The sequence below is a fragment of the Nicotiana sylvestris genome, chromosome 6 (assembly GCF_000393655.2).
Source record: "Nicotiana sylvestris chromosome 6, ASM39365v2, whole genome shotgun sequence".
Lineage (NCBI taxonomy): Eukaryota > Viridiplantae > Streptophyta > Magnoliopsida > Solanales > Solanaceae > Nicotiana > Nicotiana sylvestris.
The window spans coordinates 84,330,261-84,347,038 of NC_091062.1; positions in this window are offsets into that span (position 1 = coordinate 84,330,261).

Below are 16,778 nucleotides of genomic sequence, written 5' to 3' on the forward strand. Positions count from 1 at the left end.
AACCTTCATTCTTCGACGAACGTGTCCGAATCATTGTTAAAAATTTTAGAATGACACCAAATTTTACATACAAGTTACAAATCACAATACGAACCTATTCCAAGGCTCGGAATCCCTAAAGGGGGATCAATAACACGAAAGTCTACTTCAACTCAAACTTAGGAACTTCTAAAACCTTCAAAATACCAACTTTCCACAATAAGCCGAAATGCTTGCGGACCATCAGATATTTAACCCGAACATATGTCCAAGTCCAAAATCCTCATACGAACCTTTTGGAACTTTTAAATCCTAAATCTCAGGTCGTTTACTCAAAAGTCCAACCTAGGTCAACACTTTCAACTTAAAGCATCTGAATTCATAATTTTCCTTCCCAATCAACTCCGAACTTCCTGAAATTCAAATTCGAGTACACTTGCAAGTCATAATACATGAAATAAAGCTACTCGCGGCCTCAACCCACCGAACGATGCGCTAGAGTTCAAAACGACCGGTCGGGACATTACATGTCACATCAACAAGCAAATTTTTAATATCAAATTCTTTTCTCTTAGCTTGTCATTATGCAGTTGCAAATAGAAAACATTGAATGAAAACGTTGGTACCATTTGACAGTAACAGAAATTGAAAAATATCCTCAATTTAATAAATTATTAACACCGTATGAGTAATGTGTTCTCGGAGATACCAAGATAAGAGTTTAGGGGCTGGTTGTGACTAAACATAGTATCAGAATTTAACTGAAACTTTCGAATTTACCTCTGGTTTTACTTGCGCTGAGAATATAGGTGATGGTTCAAAGCAATATTTTAAAAGATTTTCTTGGGGCTTGCTCCCGGAAGAGCACTTGCAAAAAGCCACGAGGTTCACGTATGGTTGTTTGTTGAGGCTTATGCCCCAGGAGTCCGGTTGTACACTTAAAATGCGCGTAACATTCAATGTTCATGACTCACTCAATAATTCATACACAAAGTCATGTGCTAAATTTTCAGTACCATTGGCCCTTAAAATTCTTTGTAAAATGAATAATAAAAGTTATATTTTTCTAGAGAAATATGAAGATTGAGAGTAGCTCTAATTACGAGCCGTAATATTGTATATTTACTAATTAAAAATATCATGAAAATGAATATCACTTAAACATTTGTTACTGAATATAGATAGTCGAAATTTATATTTGCACTGACTATTTGTTTTATAATTTTATTTATTTCAAAATTATTAGACATTTGTTATTTTGCTTTTTGAAACAATTTTGTAATTATTCATAAGGAGTAATATTTTAATGACTAAATACCTAGGTAGCCCCTTAAATTTGGCACAACATCTGAGTTAGACACTTTAACTTAACTAGTGACCAAATAGACATTTTAACTCAGTAAAAATGTGTCTTAAGTCAATAAAAAAACCAAGCGGACGTACATTACTTGCCCATGATGTGTCAAAGAATGAATAAGATAAAAGGGTGTGTTTGGTACGAATGAAAATATTTTCGGAAAATGTTTTTCAATTTTTTCATGTTTGGTTGGCTTAAATATTTTGGAAAATATTTTTCTTATGAACTCATTTTCTTCTAATTGGAGGAAAATATTTTCCTCTAATTGGAGGAAAAATTTTCCTTCCCTCAGAAAACATTTTTCAAAACTCCTCTCAACCTTCCCCACCCTCACCAACCCACTCCACACCCTTACACCCACCCATTCAACCCCACCCCATGCCTACCCACCCCACCTCCTCTCTCTGTAATAGTTTTTTTTTTAAAATTTCAGTTTTTTTTTAACGTCACCACCCACCCTGCTATCCCCTCCCTCCCCCCCCCCAAAAAAATTATTTTTTTTAAATTTTTTTTTTTGATTAATTTCCATTTTTTTTTCTGCACCACCCACCTCACCAACCCCACCCCACTGCCCCCACCCCGCACAATTTTTTTTTACTTTTTTTTTGTAATTTTAAATTTCTGATTTTATTTTTTCTACACCCCTCTCCCTCCTTCCCCAATTTTTTTAAATATATTTTCAGTTTTTGTTTTTCATCTTTTGGTTAGACGTTCGAAATTTTACAAGTTCCAAAGTTATGAGATTGGAGATTTATGTGCTTGGAAGTTTATGGGTTTAGAAATTATAAAATTTACGGGTTCGAAAGTACACAGTTTTGAAAGTTTAGCGGTTCAGAAGTTTGTGAAATTGATTGGTTCGAAAGGTTGTTGGTTGGTTCGAAAGTTTATGGCTTCATGTTTATTGTATCTAAATTATTTATGAATACCCTTGAGAAGTTATTTTCCTTAATTTGCGTACCAAATATCGAAAAAATGAATAAGATTACTACTTGTTTTCCAAAAAAATATTTTCCTACCAAATACACCCAAAGACACGTGTCATAAGAAAGAAAAGACAAAACAAAAAATTTACTTTTCCCACCCAAGGACAGTCAGACCCCGCTTTTAATCTTCTTCCCCGTTCTAATAAGAACCAACAAAACTTACCTGAATTCTCCATTATTTGCTTCTGCAAATTCACATGTAAGCTGCTCCCTTCATTTCAATTTATGTAAATATATTTTATTGGGCACAGAGTTTAAAAAAAATAAGATTTTTTTAATTTGTTATCCAAAATAAATTAAAAAGGGGTCGAGAGTATTTGTGTGGTTATAAAAGCTTCTCGTTAAGGGTAAAATTGGAAGTTTAAGCTAAATTGTTTACAAATTTAGGAAAGGGTCATTCTTTTTGGAACGGACCAAAAATAAAATATGTTCACATAAACTGGAACGGAGGGACATATATCCTCAGTTATTTTATTCTTCTTCTACAATAGTCCCTTTTACCGACTATGGTGTGTTTGGTATAACGAAAAATATTTTCTTGGAATACAAATAGTAATCTTACTCATTTTCCCGTGTTTGGTACGCAAATTAAGAAAAATAGCTTCTCAAGAGTATTCATAACTTTGGAACTTGTAAACCGAAAGATGAAAAAACTAACACTAAAAATATATATAAAAAATTATTTTTTTCCCTTGGGAGATTCTGGGGAGGGGGCAGGGCAGGGGGTGTGCAGAAAAACAAAAAAATAAAAATTTAAAATTACAAAAAAAAATTGTGCGGGGTGGGGGGAGGGGGCTGTTATCTTTGTATAGAAAAAAAAACAAAAAACTGAAATTTGAAATTACAAAAAAAGTAAAAAATAATAATTTTTTTGCAGGGGCGGGGGTAGGGGGTGGGGTTAGCAGGGTGGATGGTGACAGAAGAAAAAAATGAAATTTGAAAAAAAAAAAGCCTTTTTGTAGAGAAGGCATGGGAGAGGTGGGGGTAGGGAGAGAAAGGGGCGGGGTTGGGATTAGATGTGAGGGTAAGTGGAGTTTTTGAAAAATGTTTTCCTAACTTTTTCTAGGGAAGTCATTTTCCTCTAATTTTAGGAAAATGTGATATCGAGGAAAACATTTTCCAAAATATTTTTTGTAGCCAAACAGTGAAAAATGGAAAAATATTTTTCAAAAAATATTTTCCGTCATACCAAACACACCCTATATCTATCGTCTCTTTCCCTTCGATCTCACTCGACCACTGTCCTTATCTCGCTCTCTATACTTTTTTTTCTATGTTTTTGTCTCTATATTAGATAGTAGATGGAAACCTAAAAATAAAGAGCTTTTGGCGATTAAATTTTACATGTGGTCATCCAGCTTTGTACGCATTACTCAAAATCAGTATTTTTTCTTTTGTTACATAAAAATTATTATACTATGCTCTACTTTTCACAAAAATAATTTTGATCATTTTTTTGCTATGTGATGACCCAAAGGGTCATCTTGTATTTTAGAATCCAAAACCGGGTTCCGTAGCCTTAAAAACCTCATTTCCTTTCTCCTTGATTTTGCGTGCGCGGTCCGGGCGCGTTTCCGGAAAGATTTTATGTGGAATTTAAGAAAAAGAATAATTTTGGCCTTTAAAATTTATTAAAATTGACTTCGGTCAATATTTTTTGTAAACGGACCCGGACTCGTGATTTGACAGTCTCGTAAGGTCCGTAATAAAATATGAGACTTGGGCGTATGCTCAGAATCGAATTCCGAGGTCCCTAGCCCGAGAAAAGAATTTGTAAAGAAAATTGTTTGCTGGAAAATATAAGGACTTTTTGAAATGAAATGATGTGTGATCTTGATAGTATCAGGCCCGTATTTTAATTCCGGATCCCGGTACATGTTTAAAATAATAATTAAGTCGAATCTGTGAAATTTGGTAAGAATCAGAGTTGATTTGGTATAAATCAGACCCATAGTTGAGAAAATGAAAATTTCAATGTTCTTAAGAATTTCATGAATTTTGGTGTTAAATTCGTTGTTTTTGATGTTATTTTGATGATTTGATCGTACGAGCAAGTCCGTATGATGTTTTTAGACTTGCGTGCATGTTTGGTTTAGAGCCCCGAGGGCTCAGGCAAGTTTTGGATAGGCCACAGAGTGATTAGAACTTAGGAAACTCAGCTGATGCATCTGGTATTTTTGCACAGGCCTCTGATCTCGCAATTGCGAGATCAGGTTTCGCAATTCCGAGATCAGGCTTCACAATTGCGAGATCAGGCTTCGCAATTGCGAAGTGAGCAGGCTTGGGAAATGCGACAATAATGTCGCAATTGCGAACTAGGCCTGGGCAGGCCAACCTCGCAAATACGAACATCTGGACGCAATTGCGAAGGCCCTTCTGTCGCAAATGCGACATTTTCATCGCAAATGCGAAAGAAGTAGTGATTTAAAGGGCTCGCAATTGCGAACCCCTAATCGTAATTGCGATAACTACGGCCTGTTAAGTGCGATTTTAGACGGGATTTTCACGATTTGTTTTAATTCTCTCAAATCTTAAACATCCCTAAGCGATTTTTCAAAGACCCAAACTTCTCCAAGTCATAGGTCAGTGAATTCTAACTCATGTTATTCAATCTAATTCATCTTTTTTACATGATTTCACTTCAAAATCTAGGGTTTTTAATGGAAAATTGGGTGTTTTTGGGTAGAAATTAGGATTTTTAAATTTTGGGGATTTGGACCTCAATTTGAGGTGGGATTTCAAAACCAATTGCTTATTTCAGTTCGTGGGTGAATGGGTAATCAGGTTTTGGTTTGAACTTCGAGTTTTGACCAAGCGGGCCCGAGGTCGATTTTTGACTTTTTGGGGAAAATTTTGGGAAATCTATACTCATGCATTAAAATTGGTTTATTTAGCATTTATTGATGTTATTAAGTAAATTATGACTAGATACAAGCGGATTGGAAGTGGAGCCGAGAGGTAAAGCGGTAATTGAGGCTTGATTTTGTCCGTGAAATTGAGGTAAGTGTTTGGTATAACCTTAGCTTGAGGGAATATGAGTTGTGGTCTTATTTGTTACGTGTTAATGTTGAGTACGACGTATAGGTGTGGTAACGAGTACCTATACTGTTACAACCCATATCCACACGCATTAGTTCATGCCATATATTAGTTAACATAAATCCAAGAAGGAATTACCTTTGAGATGATAAGAAGTTAATCCTATTAGTCTTAAGTGATCAAAAGTGTATAAGGGTGATTAACAAGTATTAGAAGTTAAACGAATCAAGGATGTTGTAAGTCGTATTTTCAGGTAAACCTAGAGGCTCTTAATACACTCAAAAGGTCATGTATTAAGGTATTTGAATCATATAATATCCGTATCATAAGTCTTGAAGTCAATCGAGTTATGAAATAAAAGTCGACAAACGTTGTCGCAACTTAGGTTCATAATTTTACTTAAATATTAGGTCAAATATTTCTAAGCTTTTATCCTAATTTGCAAGGAATTACGGGGTGATCTACCCACCAAATTAAAGATCTATGAGTCTAGTTTCCAATGCATTAAACCGTTTGTCAATACGATCTCGGAGTATAGAGATATTCATATTTTCGCAAGCCTGCGCAGATTGGTAGATGACAAGTAGGTGCATCACTTACTTGCCAAAATGATAGGAAAAAATTAAAAGACCTAAGTCGGACAAGAGAGGACTTTAAGGGGTTATGAACTCAGTTATTTCATCCATATTTCAGACCCTCAAAACCAAAAGTTAACCCCTGCAACTCCTCTCCAAAAATCCCACACAAATCCTAATCGATTTTCCCTCTCTTTCAAGTTCTATTTGAAGGTAAAACCTAGAGTTTGAAGAACCAAGGGAAGGGCTGAGTTATCCAACAAGTAAGGCAAGTTACTGCCATCTTTCATACATTTTCCTCTGCTGTGAATTCATGGTAATTCATTCTATACATGTAAGAACTCACGGGACGGTGATCGGAAGCCGTGAGTTCGAGTTATTCACTTGTAGCGGACTGTTTTGTGGACTGTTTTGTGTTGCTATTGGGCTGCGTGTTTTACTACTGTTTTGTGGAGTTTTGGATGTGGAACGGTGTGGATAAACACCATATATACATAGGGTTGTGGGCTGATAATTATTCGTAACATTTCCGGGTCGTTTGACACGACTACGGTGGCCGTCGTATGTATGATGTAATTAGGTTGTGCGTGGACTGTTTTGGGAGGCTCAATATGTTTATTATTGATGTTGTTTGGGCTGTTTGGTGATTGTTTTGAATGGTGTGAAGTCATATATATAGGGGAGGTGCTGTCCGTTTCAACGTAAAATAGGTTGTGGTCGATACATAATAGTTATGACGCTTAAATGATAACGATAGTATCGTTTCTCTTATTGTAGACTAAGGAGTTGTGACAATTGCATAGCTTGTGTTTGGGGCAGTATATAAAAGGTATGTGAGGCTATCCCTTTTCTTCTTTTGCACGACTCCGATTGTACATAATGTAATGAACGAGCTTCCAAAGATACTCTACTCTTAGAAGCTAGCAGTACTTACATTGCTTTCCCTCTTATGGAACGATTGATGTTAATGTTGCTTCTCTTATTCTTATGTTATCAATGTTGTTGGTACTTCCTGATTCTTATAAGGTTCATAGTGAAGAGTTAGTCTTAATAACGTGTACAGAGGATACCGACCTTACGTCACTCCAAAAGGTTTAGAATGTGATTCCATGAGTCGAGCATGCATTATATATATGTATCTATTTTACTCTACCGAGCCGCTCTATAGTTGGCCGGGTATGGCACCTATTATGCAACCACTGATCAGTTGGGTTTTACCGAGATCCACGTGGCCGGGTACGATTCTACCGAGACTTATGATGGCCGGGTACGTTTTTACCGAGCCTATTATGGCTGGGTACGATATGATGATGATGATGCCCATAGAGGCGTATGTTTTAAAAGTTTATGTATACATACATATTGTCACGACCCAAACCGAAGGGCCGCGATGGGCACCCGGTGCCTTACTAGTCCGAGTACCAACGTAACATACCTTTCTTATCATACTATCATGGGTAGGTGAGCCAGAAAACCCATCATGAGATAACAAGAATAAAACATAAGGGAATGCTGAACATATGACGATCCAATATGATATACAAACTTATACATGTGACATACGGTCCTATAAGACCAAAACGAACACTCGTACACTGAACATAGGCTGATAAGGCCATACAATCTTTCATATGCATGACATCTGTCTACAAGCCTCTAAGAGTACATACATATCATAAGGTCAGGACAGGGCCCCGCCATACCAATCAATATATGTCCAAATCATACTAACCAAATAGGCAACTCCGGAGCAAGTGGAGTGCACCAACACCTTTCGCTGAGCTGATAGCCTACTAGGAGGAATGTCAACCTGTCTATCAGGACCTACGGGCACGAAATGCAGCATCCCCAGGCCAAAGGGACGTCAGTACGAATAAAGTACCGAGTATGTAAGGTAGAAAAGCATAAATAAGAACTGTAATGTAAAGAGAGATAGATGAGATACAACCTGGAACATCTGAGTGCCTTTGGGGGCTACTGACATGAAATGCATAATGTCACACCTCCTTTTTACGTACCCGCGAGGGCGCAAGAGAGTTTTTTCCAATTAAAGGACAATCGAAACGGGATTGGTTTAATTATTTTAGAGTCGCCACTTGGGAGATTTAGGGTGTCCCAAGTCACCAATTTTAATCCCGAATCGAGGAAAAGAATGACTCTATATTACAGTCTGCGTACCAAAAATCCGGATAAGGAATTCTGTTAACCCGGGAGAAGGTGTTAGGCATTCCCGAGTTCCGTGGTTCTAGCACGGTCGCTCAACTGTTGTATTCGGCTTGATTATCTGATTTTATACAAATTGAACATATGTGCAAATTTTAACTTTTAACCGCTTTTGTCGTTATTATTATTTTACAAGAATTGCAACGTCGTGAAAACATATCTCGAACCACGTTACATCAATGCACCCGTGGCTATCGATATATCTCGACTCGGTTGAGATTTGGATTTGGGTCACATAAATGTGCACCCGAATTAAGGAAAATAAATTATTAGAGGCGCGCCTAAAGCAACTAGCGTCTTGTTATTTTGAGGAAGGTCGTAAAAATTCGTTAAGCGGCACATCCCGAATTCTAAATACTTTGATATATACATACATTAGAGGGCCCCGCAACTTTTGTACATTTTGTTTGTCGAGGCTCGTCTCATTCTTGTTTTTAAAAGAAATTTGCGACGTCATGGACACGCATCTCGGACCACGTCACAATCAATGTACCCGTGATTAGAAACACATTTCGAATCCGTCGAGATTTGGATTTGGGTCACATAAATACGCACCCGAATTTAAGAAGGTAAAATTATTAAATACGCGCTTAAAGAGGCTATCGCATTATTATTTCGGGAGGTCGTGAGATTTGCTAAACGACCCACCTTAGGGACTGAATGCTTCAATATATATATACATTTAACGAGGGCCCCGCAATTTGTGCGTTTTTCTTTACTTTTGTCGAGGCTCATCTCGTCCTTATTTTAAAAGGATATCCTATATCAACTACATTTCTTGTCGCGTTTGTCTCTACTAATTGAAAACAGTAGATAGCCCTAGTTAATTACATGCTTGCAAGTTATCTATAACAGAATTCCGAGTGCTTGCGCAAAATCAGTAGCATGGCCACGTACACAGTCAGCCGAGCAAAATTTAAGGGCCCAAATCCAGCCCATGCGTGATGGACCAGACCTGGGCCATTGTTTGTTCGATGCAGGCCTGCTTGGTCTGTTTCGACCTGGGCTCGACCTTCGTGAGGTTGATATTGCAAGCTCTGTGTTCTTTGTCTTAAAACATGGTTTACCAGTTATATGAAGCAGTTTTTCAGAAGGGAAAGAACTTAACTAGTTAGTATACGATTTTCATGCTTGGCATACATTACAGAATTATACTACACCATTAAACTAAATCTAAGATACAACCTACTGCATTGGGCATACTTTTATCACCAACCTATATACACAGTCTAACATCCAACTACCATATATTGACATTTATTAGGCATGAGGACTATCTCCAGTGTCCAAAACAAGAACGTAAACTATTATACATTACATGAGGCCTAACATAATAGTCTATGTATATATAAACATCTGCAGATCTTCTCTTTTATACTCATTGCTCAAACTTTCGAGTTACATTGGTAGTGTAATTGTGTACCTGGTAAGGAAAGCAAGGGAAGAAAGGAATGATCAGCTGAGTAGTATGCAACAAACACAGCAACAGCAGACACACAGCAACAACACAGCAACAACAACCAACCAACAATGATGAAGCTCAAGAGCAGTCGAGCAACAAACAAACAATCCCAGAACCAGAGTAATGAACCAACAGAAATAACAGAGTATTCAATGCAGCAACACCAGCAGTTCAACAATCACAAGCAGCTCAATCAGGGCAAGCAACAGAACTTGGCCAAGACAGCTTGACCAAATGTGAATTCTTATGTAGTTTACAGACAATGTTTGGTCACAATATCCTCTGAATTTATGTTTCTTTCTTTCAGTTTTTTTAAGAAGAACCTCCTCTTTTAGGCTCCAAAAGAATCCCCCTCCTCTAATCGGAAGGTCCCCCTTCTTATAGCCTAATCCCAGCACTTTACAGCCTGCTGGACAACTCAAAATTTCCCCCTCCCTATTGTTTTTCCACTCACTTATTTTAAATAACAAAACTCCCATGAAATCCCTGACATCCCCTCTCCCTTTTTGTTGTTAAAGTGTCCTAATCTCTTGTTTATTTAACCAAAGTATGGGCAGCAAGAATATAATCTGACAGCATGTGCTGTCAGACTATTTTAATCCAAAACAACTGACCATACGCATGCTGCCCACAATCTGAACTAAGTGAACATGGCATCCATTTAAGCTCAAAGTCTGAACTGCCATTATAACCTTCCCCCTAGATGTTCTTTAATTCAAATTGAACAAAATCAATAGGCAATACAATTCAGTTCCTAATGGGATTCAAATACGATCACAGCAGAAATAACAACACGAATCAAGTTGTTACCATTAATGACTGAAACTAATTGACGACATACATCGACTCGACTATATTGATCGTAACACATAACAATCAATCGTTCATATAAACAACACGTACAGAGTCCCGAATGACTTCAGACAACTTTGTTCGATCACTGGGAACCTATATGAATTAACTTATTTGACGACTAATCTAATTGACGATCATGTATACCACAGAATACATTCAGAACACACAGAAAATCAACTGACCAAATAAAAGGTCTTTGACAGAGATGGAAGAAATCCGCATGAAAAATAACAAAAATAACAAACAAACACAACGAAACATGCTGACAACTTAATTAGCAGTTGAATAAAACAAATTAAGGGCAAGAAAAACATACCGAAAAATGTCCAAACCAAATCGGCCCAAATCTGACTCAAACTTTGAACCCTTGAGGCCGAACAAACTTTAATCAGGGTGTTCTCACACGAGAACACCTTGATTAAGGTCTATTAGACCTCAAACTCTGATAAGACTGGCCGGTTTCCAAGGCTATTCTTGTTCTAGGTTTTGGATTCTTAGATTTGAGATTCTAAGAGTTGTGGGTAGATTCGGACCAAACCAAGCCTGGTTTGGTCACGAGGGGGGTCAGGGGAGTGTCTGGTATGAAGATGGTGAGGTTTGGTATAGGTCCGGGTTCGACTCGAATCTTCAAATGAAGATTCGAGATGAAGGAAGGGGATTCGAGGCTAGGGGGTAATAGATCCATGTTCAGGAGAGTGAGGGGGTCCTAGGGTGTTTAGGAGGTGGTCATCGACGTTCATGCTGCCGGGTTCTGGTGAAAGGGAAACTAGGGCGGCTGCTAGGGTTTCGGGGGGTTTCAGGGCTTGGTGAAGAAGATGGGGAAAGGTGGGGTTCGGATAGGGGGCGTGGGGTGTGAGGGAAGGCTTATATACGACGTATAGGATTAGATCCAGGCCGTTAGATCATCTGATCTCAACGGCTAGGATCTGATGGTGAGGGGTGAGATGTGGTCGTTTGGCATTAAAACGGGGTCGTTTGGGTTTAAGTGATGGGTTGGGTTGGACCGGCTAAACAGGTCGGGTTACGGGTGCTGAGGTAGACCGTTGGATGGGTGTGTTTGAACGGCTCAGATCAGACGTATGATGCGGCGTCGTTTTGGGAGGTGGTCAGGGCAGGCCTAGTCTGGGCTGGACTTGTGCTGGTTTGGGCCTATTTTTGTTTTATTTCTTGGGCCCAAACTGATTTTCATTCACTCTTTTCTTTTGTTTTTCTATTTTTAAACAAAAAAATGAAAAATAACAAATAAATAATAAAACAAATGAAATTAAAACAAACAACAATGTAACACTTCTACACCATTATCACGCAAAATTAAAATGTTTAAGCAAGTTAAATCACAACCTAGAACGGACGATGCACATATATTTTTGAATTTTCTTTTAACGACCGAATTACGGTTTTTGATTACCATGACAGACATACTTTGTATTTTGATCGGTAAGATCAAATGCCACATGGGCCAAACCACAAATGACCAGCAGTACATGTCATAAAAAATGAAAATTTGTACAGCGAGGTCACTGGTCATTATTTTTGTTTTCTTTTGGAGCGATTGTCCGTGAAGCAAAAATTACGTGCTTACACATAATACATATATATACATAAACTTTTAAAAACATACGCCTCTGTGGGCATCATCATCATCATATCGTACCCGGCCTCAAAGAGGACTCGGTAAAAACATACCCGGCCATCATAAGGCTCGGTAGAATCGTACCCGGCCACGTGGAGCTTGGTAAACCCAATTGATCAGTGGTTGCACAATAGGTGTCGTACCCGGCCGTCTATAGCGCGGCTCGGTAGAGTAAAATAGATACATATATACAATGCATGCTGGACTCATTAGAATAATATTCTGAATCTTTCGGAGTGACGTAAGGTCGGTATCCTCTGTACATGTTATAAGGACTAACTCTTCATCATGAATCTTATAAGAATCAGGAAGTACCAACAACATTGATAACATAAGAATAAGAGAAGCAACATCAACATCAATCACTCCACAAGAAGGGAAACAATGTAACTACTGCTAGCTTCTAAGAGTGGAGTATCTTTGGAAGCTCATTCATTACGTTATGTACAATCAGAGTATTGCAAAAGAAGGAAAGGGATAGCCTCACATACCTTGTATATTCTTCCCAATCTCAAGCTATGCAATTTCATGGCTCCTTAGTCTACAATAAGAGAAATGACACTATCGTTATCGTTTAGGCATCGTAACTATTATTTATCGAACACAACCTATTTCACGAGGAAACGGACAGCACCTCCCCTATATATACTTACTTCACACAAGTCAAAACAATCACCAAACAGTCCAAACCACATCAATAATAATCATATTGAGCCTCCCAAAACAGTCCACAGAATCTAATCACTTCATACATAAGACGACCACCGTAGTAGTGTCAAACGACCCGGAAATGTTACAACGAACGACCAACAAACCACCCTTACATTATGTGGTGTTTCTCCACACCATTTATCTTCTCAACTCCATAAAAACAGTAGCAAATATACAATCCAATAGCAACACGAAACAGCCCACAAAACAGCCCCACAAGTTCAGCAACTCAAAATTCATTTTTCAGTTTATTTAAACATGTTTTGACTTGTCTTTTCTTTCAAATTGAGAAACACAACCAAAAGTACATAATTAAGCCTCTTATCCAGTAAACCAGCCATGAATTTAACTTGAAAATAAGATCACCAACAGCCAACCATGACGCAAGGACAAATAACATACCACTCTTTCGAAACTCGCTAGGTCGAGTTTTTACGATAGAGTTACAACTCGCAAACGCATAGATAATAGAAGGAGAAGCATAAACTCACCTTGGAATGAGTATAACCACAAAAACTAGTCCTTATCCATCAAAAATCAGTCCCCCAACGCTACTACATGATGGAGAAAGAGAAACTAGCAAGCTGTCCGGGTTTTCGGCACTAGAATCACATCGTAGCGTCCAAAATAACCTAGGGTTTGTGTGGGATTTGTGGGGAGGGGTTGCAGGGGTTCAATTTTTTTTCTTTGTCTGAAAGATAAGTGAAATAAATGGGTTTAGTAGCCCTTAAAAGAAACCTCTTGGCCGACTTTGGAGCTTTTAATTGAGGCCTCTCCTTTTGGCAAGTTGGTGATGCACCTACTTGTCACCTACTAGCTGCGCGGTCTCGCGAAAATGCGAATATCTCTATACTCCGAGATCGTATTGATAAATGGTTTAATGCGTTGAAAACTAGACTCATAGATATTCAATGTTATATGTAGATCATCCTTTGATTCAAAGTATTTTGGGAGAAAAGCTCAGCTACATTTAACCTAAGTTTCAACTCATTTTTGAATGTGACTTGTGATGACCTTTTCCAACTTTTGTTCCACAACTTGCTTGACTTAAAAACATAACACACTATCATAAGACTAAAATAACTCATAACATAACCTACTCATCATGTTAATAACCCTTGTCTCACCCCAAAAGTATATGTTATAACATTCCAAACTTGTCAACATTCGACGAAACTTATTTTCTTTAATTCATTTAGCGTATAAGCTTTCCAACCTTTTTGGTACTCGTTATTCATGATCATAAAGATTTGTAACCTCCATTATAAAATAATTAACTTACTTTACGTACTTTCAAAGTTGATCTCATTTCTGAGCTTACATCAATTGACTTACGAATACTCTAACATACGAAAACATGGGGTGTAACATCATTCCCCCCTTTGGAACATTCGTCCTCGAATGTTGGCTGATCCACTTATCATTTGCATAACCCATAGCTCTTATGAACACTTTAATACTCTTCTAGCCATGTAGGCAACTATTCTTTGAATAAATCCAAAGTCTAGGGTATTCCCCCTTTAGTTCTATTTCTCATACCATGACTTGTGGTCGGACCCCTCCCAATCTCGTAACTGTTGCTCCCTTTTGTCAAGCAGCCTGTACGACTTTTTCCTTGCATGCGCCTAGTCGACTCTTTTTTTTTTCTCTCCATCTTTTATCCAATCTCTAGGTAGCACGTTATAAACATATAAAAATCTTGATATGTTGTCCGTCTGGGCATCTATGGGTATATTGAAGTTCTTCACTCGGTACTTTGTTAAACTTACGACTTTTGCTATATCTTGTTTCATAGCCTCAGTTATCTATGCTTATGGCTTTACTACAACTAGGTAGGTCATATTATACAATAACTCTTACTTCGGTTTACTATTACTGAGGTCTGCCACCCAACTCCAGGTTACTCTCTCACCGCTTATCCTATATGTATAATCCTTATTACTGTTCCTCTAAAGAATGACATCATAATCTCCTCTCATACTTTGGAATCTTTATCCATCTATTATTGATTTAACTTAATGTTAATCTGTAATCCACCACTGATAACTTGAAACCTCTTACTAATACATTGTCACAAGTCTCACGTCTCATCGGGGAACATCTGAAGTGGTTTTCCTGATCCACCTAGGGACAATACTATACTTCAATAACCGTATTTCATAGCATCCCAATGTGATTCATCTTATGGGGGTATTCTAGTCTCGTGCCATCTATGAAATCTCTTCTCTTTGAATCATTACTCAAATGAAGGCCTAAATATCATCCTTTTATAATTTACCACAATTACACCCTTACATTACGACCAGAGGAGCATTCCATCTCTTCTAAATGCTCCTAGTCTTAGACTCCTCCGTGTTAATTCAAGCTATACTGAGCCTTTTGTAACTTATATAAACCATCAACTCTCTTGTTTGATGGGCTTAATATCGAGGTCTTACCTATTCTTACCAGCTTCTAACTCACCTTTTCTCACCCTTACTCACATCTACCCAAAATCTATTCACTCTACTATACTTTCGCTTGCAACGTACACATATTTATTTATTCTACTCACAACCTTCCTTTAACTTGTTAGCACCTTAGATTACCTTTTGCGCTTTCTCAGCTGTCTTTAAATGTAAGCAATTACTTTTTCTGGTCATTCTACCACTTGCTGCATGGATACTTGGCTTATCATAGTGCCCACGAACACTGGAATTCCCTATAACTCGTATGCTCTCAAATATTACCTTTGATGTTTTTTTTTCTTTTTTTTTTCTGTTCATTAGCTACAAATAGGTGCCACTTTCTTATGGAGTGCATGCAATATTATAGTGAAACTGCTGTTACAAAATCATTTCCTTTTTAGGTCACTATGCTTAGGTGGAAACCTTCTTCCTTATTTCCTCAGCTAGTCTTTCGTGGTAGTACTTAGGAGACCTTTTGGATCTTGTAAAGTTGTGATCTTGTTATACTGTATACTCGAAGGATTTTTTGATATTCTTACCCGCCTACAAACATCCTTACTTACATACCTCCATGCCATTGTGCTCATAGGATTACTTGTAAAATCAGATTTTGATTATCTCCTTAGTGGCACTCTCCATTATTCCCGTAATACTTATACAATACCTTTAAATACCCCAACTCCTATCTGAGCATTTTTTCAAGTTTTATGATGACATATTTGCGAGACTGAATTCACTATATTAGGATTCACTACGTTTATCTTGCATGATCTGTTCACTCGTCTATAACCTCATGTTTAGCCATAACTAGGATCTTCCTTAATCAAATCCCAAATACTTGTTGGCCTATTCTCACATCAATGTTCCACGTAATCTTTCTTGAGTTATTTCCATTGTTTTAACTTACCTCGTGCACTGGTCTCTTATCTATCAATGACATTTCATGCAGGAACCCTTACTTCCTTTCCTTGACGTCGTGTTTGTATAATGCACTGATATCGTAGAATATCGTAGGCTTTGAATAAGTGCAATCTCATCCCTTTTCACATTACCTCATTATTCTTCTACCACTCCATGATTACTAGAACCACTAAATTCTGACTTCATGCCACATCACTCCATATTCCCCCCTTTAGAGGAGTACTAAGAGTTGGAGCTACGACGATCTACCTATAGATGTTTTACCTCTATATCTTTGACGTCTTTTCACATCATCGATTACCCTTACTCGCCTTGTGGTAATGCTTTTTGTACCAAGGACAACAAAATTCCTTGCTTGCGAGGATGACACTTAGTGTAACTGGCGTACATAGTCCCTTAAACTTAACTTTGCTCATATTGCTTGCTTTAGGGAAGTGACTTCCTGAATGACCATTAAAGGGCATTCTTTTGTCATCCATTCTATTATCGCTAGAACTCAACCTCTGAAATTCTCATGATGCCGACTATTATCATATCACTTAGTCCCTACTTCACGTTTAGTTTATCTTGTTCACCAGCCCATACTGATTTCT